The sequence below is a fragment of the Cucumis melo genome, chromosome 1, assembly GCF_025177605.1.
Source record: "Cucumis melo cultivar AY chromosome 1, USDA_Cmelo_AY_1.0, whole genome shotgun sequence".
Lineage (NCBI taxonomy): Eukaryota > Viridiplantae > Streptophyta > Magnoliopsida > Cucurbitales > Cucurbitaceae > Cucumis > Cucumis melo.
Window position 1 is genome coordinate 13,451,989 of NC_066857.1, and position 5,115 is coordinate 13,457,103.

Consider the following 5,115-nt stretch of genomic DNA (forward strand, 5'->3'; position numbering starts at 1 on the left):
AACACAATAATCAACATTAGTATTTTTAAAATAGGCATATGTGGACGAAAAATAAATTCACATACAATCCTATTTTGCACAATAAGTAGCAATTTACATGACTCATTAGTATGTCAATTTAGAATATGTAAATGATGGGCCATAGTTTGTTAAAAATTAAAACAAAGAAAATTTCGATCCTACTACATTTCCAAGATTAACACATGTTTAATTTTTGTGAATTATTTCATGCTAGGAAACAAATGTGTAAACTCAACGTTCACGTTTTAAAATTGAATCCAAATGTGTTATTTAAAACCAAAATTATTAGTGAAACTATAGTGACATTGTTTAAATTTTCACCTCTAATTTGTTTGAAAATACTTTTTAGTGTAATTGTTTTCATTTGTTTCTACAAGTTTTCCTAAACACAATGACTCACTGAAAGTAAACATTTTGCATAAGTTTTAAAAAAAAGTATGTTTCTTCACAATCTGTTTAATCACACATGTTACCATTTTTCGTATTACACTTTTAAAAACGTCTCTCCAGTTTTTCATAATTTCTTTAAAACATGACATGTAACACTAGTCGGCATTGTTTTACAAATTAATTTTTTTACATAGTTATAGGTAGCTTTCATATACTAACTTTATGCTGAGTATGGATCTTTTCGCCATGTATATGGACATTGTAATAACATACTAAATAATTTTTAGGAAATTTTAGGTACTTTGAAATGGATTCACATGTAACGACCCAACTTTCCAGACTAAGCTGAGGTCACTACTCAGGACTAAGACTCGACCACAAAACACAAAAACTCATAAAGGACCGGTTACGATTCATTAAAAACGTTAGAAATATTACAAAAGCAGTTTCGGGCCCTAGTTTAAATCACAGTCACGAGAGTTTCAAATACAATACTCAAGTCATCAAACTCAAAATCACAAAACCAAATATTCTAACAAACTATATATCAGCGGAAGCATAAAGAAAACCAGACGCGCCCATATGGCCTTCACGCATCCTTCTTGCCCCTCGTCGGTCTGCCCCTCGCTGTACCCTTACCTGAAAAGTTAAAGAAGAGAAAGGGTGAGTATAAAATATACCCAGTAAGGGACCCACTACTGGGCCCATTAGGGAACAACAGTTAACTTCCTATTCAGGGGTACCCTACATAACAGTCTAGTGGTTCCGTAGAACGCACATATCAGTCTCGTGATCCCAAAGGATGCACGTATCAGTCTAGTGATCCCGAGGGATGCACATATCAGTCTAGTGCTCCCGAAGGATGCACATATCAGTCTAGTGCTCCCGAAGGATGCACATATCCGTAAGGTACACTACCCCATAGATGAAGCTAACCGTTACCCCTCAGTCCATACTAAGCCGTCTACAACAGTCATACCCCAACAACATTCATATTACAATTTCGCCATAGGCTTCACCAGTCAGATAGTATAGCTTTAAACAACTACATCCTCAGTTGCTATATGCGTTTCCGCTTCAGACACCATTGTGATATCCCTAGATCCAGTCAACTAGTCAATCAAAATCGGACTCACCGTCCTTCCACGACCAGACTCCATGACCAAAGTCCAGACAAAAGACTACCACGTGCCTAACCGTAAAACTTTAAGGTCCATCGACATATCCTTCCAATCCTCAACGTAGCCCAATAACATAACTACAATATACCGAACATCCGGCATCGGTGTCTATCCGTAAACAACTCCTTACACCCGATGGCACACAAGCTACAACTAGCAGTCGCGTTACCTTTACATCAGACAAGACCATAGCAATGATACTTAAAAGTCAAACACACATACATTTATTCAGTACAGTTACTAACGTGTAATCCCCTGTGGATTACTACGTTTCCAGCCTCGACCCGAGGTCCAGTAGTAGGAAAACCCTTACCTGATACTTGGTTATGCCCTCCGATTGAGTCCACGCGCAACGGATCCACCTAAACAAAAACACAAGGGTCTTAAACGAGGATACTAGTAGAAGTCATTTTAAATGGTCCTAAGCAACATCCGTTGACTTACCCGAGGAAAGGAAAGCTATTTCCAAATTAACTTGCCGTGGGACCGTGAACTTGAGCGTCAAACCCCTATTACCTTCAAGGAACGAAAGATGGGATCCAGTCTTACTCCAATATTCAAACTCGAAACGATTATAGCAACGTTGGGTAAATTACCAAAATGATCCTTACCGAAGACTCACCGTGACCCGAAGTGGAGGGAGAAAAATATGGCTTAGGTGGCTCGGCTCGGCTTGGCTCACCCTCGGCTCGGTGCGGCTCACCCTCGGCTTGGCTCGGCTCACGACCTGGCTCGCGGCTCAACTCGGCTTGACTCGGCTCGCGGCTCGGTTCGCGGCTCGACTCGCGGCTCGACTCGCGGCTCGGCTCGGTCTTCGGCTTGCGGGTCGGCTCGATCTTCGGCTTGCGGCTCACGGCTCGGTCTTCAGTTTGCGGCTCGGCTCAGATTCACGAATCGGGTCGATTTGGATGAGGGTTCTCGGGTCGGCTTGCAAGAAGGGAAATCCGCGACTGATGGAGGTTTGCCATCGGCTGCCCGGCGAACGACGCGGCGGATGGCGGCTGGACGCGGTCGGACAAAGGACTCACGGCGGCGTTCAGTTACGTGAGACCAAGAGGGAGGTCGGGAAAAGACGGGACCGCGGCGGACGAAGTTGAAGTTGAAGAAGTTGCCGACGATGGAGACGAAAGTGGAGATGGAACGCGACGGAGGAGATGGGGACGGAGGCGAAGGCGTGCGTGACGGAAGAGAGATGGTGGGAGGCGGCGCTGAAGAGAAAAAAAAGAGAGAGTTGTCGCGGCGCGAGGAAGAAGACGAAGAGGATGAAAAGGGGGGGCGCGCGCGTAGCTTAGGGTTTTTTTTTTAAAAAAAATAATATTATTATATATATATATATATTAAATAAAAATAAATAAATAAAATAATAATAATATAAATGATAAAATATTAAATAATAATAATAAAATTAATAATACAATATTAATATTAATTAATTATAATAATATTAATATCAAATAATGAATATAATATTAAATAAACATAAATGTATTAATATTAAATTATAAAGATAATAATAAATGATAATAATAATATAAATAATATTATATTATTATTTTATCATTTACAAAATTTTAAAATCACGAAAAATTCACATAAAATGCTAAAATTTTACCTCGAAAATTCGGGGCGTTACATCACAAACCCTTCTTGGAGTCCTAACTACGTTCACACTGGCCCAATGTCGGATGCTCCAAACGTTGGAGACACTAATGAATGACAATAAGCATCTCCCATATACACCATACGATACTAGACATAGAATTAGGCAACTTGCATACTTTCGCATGATACACGAGTCTGATTCTGTATGTCGACAAAGCATGCACATGGACAGACGAACATTTTCTATTATATGCCATTTACTTAGGATTGTCGTTGGCCTTTCATCAACAAAGATTGTCGATATTGAGGAAATGGTTGTCATGTTCTTGCACGTCTTTGCCCAAGACATGAAAAACTGTGTTATTCAACAAGAATTTCTATGATTTGGTGAGACTGTATCACGATATTTCAACCTCGTCATGTTGGTTATGGTACGACTCCACGACGAGCTGATAAAGAAATCGGTGCCAGTAACAAATAATTGCACGGATCAATGGTGGAAGTGTTTTGAGGTGCGCGTAGTCGAAGTCATCTGTATGTCACATATCAGTATGTCCCATTAATGTACGCGCTTTTGTTAATGTATGGGGCGTTGGACGAGACATACATAAAGAATGTGCCCGCAGCAAATTGCCCTACGTTCAGAACGCGTAAGGGGAAAATTGCCACTAATGTACTCCACATCTGTGACACAAAAGGGGTTTTCGTATACGTACTGACTGGTTGGGAAGGATCTGCAGCAGACTTGCAGATTCTCCGGGATGCCCTTGACGACCAAACAAACTGTAAGTGCCAAAGGGTATTTACCATTTTTAATACATGATTTCTCGCCATTTTGAAATTCCATATTGAACGCGCATAAACTATTGGTTCTCGTAACATGATATTACTATCAGTGCGATGCGGGTTATCCAAACGTAAAGGGATTTCTCGTCCCATACAAAGACCAGAGGTACCACTTGCAAGAGTGGCGTGGCTTTGGAAATGTTCCAACCGCTGCAGAGGAATACTTTAACATGAAACACTAATTGACAAGGAATGTGATTGAGCGCGTGTTCGATCTTCTAAAGGGTCGGTGGACAATACTTCGTGAGAAGTCGTACTATCCCCTACAAGTGCAGTGTGCATCATCCTAGCATGTTGTATGTTGCACAATTTGATAAACAGAAAAATGACAAATTGCAAAGACATAGACGACGTTGACGAAGGGGATTCCGCGTACGCGACGACCACCGAGTGACATTCAGTACATTGAGACCACAAAGGAGTGGTCTCAGTGGTGGGACGAATTAACTAAAGCAATATTCATCGAATGACAATTGCGTAACACATAGCTAACACAATTTGAAATTAGAACCATGAGTTGTATGGCAATTTAAATGACCTATACTCTTTATTTTGAATATCGAATCTATGTCTACATGCTTTACATCAATTGGAAAATTCAAATTATATATCCTAATATTATTTGGCATTTATTGTCTCTTGAATGTGTAAATGTGAAATTGTTAACGTGTTTCATGTATTTGTTGTAATTTGTCATTCTCAATATGGCAGTCTCATTCCGTGCCCCGAAACATGTTGGATGAAGGAGTAGGAAGGCATTCTCGTCAAATTGTTTAGTGGAGTTAGTATACACAATGGTACGTTCCAACCAGGTTACCTGGCCTAACTTGTCCGCATGATGGCCAAAAAGTTGCCTGGATGTCGTGTCCGAGCAACCACTATAATAGACTGCAGAATTAAGACACTTAAGCAGACTTTCCAGGCTATCGCAGAAATACGTGGAGGCAACTTGTAGTGGATTCAGATGGAACGGTGAGGCAAAGTGCATCATTGCCAAGAAGAAAGTGTTCGACAACTGGGTTAGGGTAAGGAAACTAATCAAAACGTGACACTACTTACACATTGTACATTTACT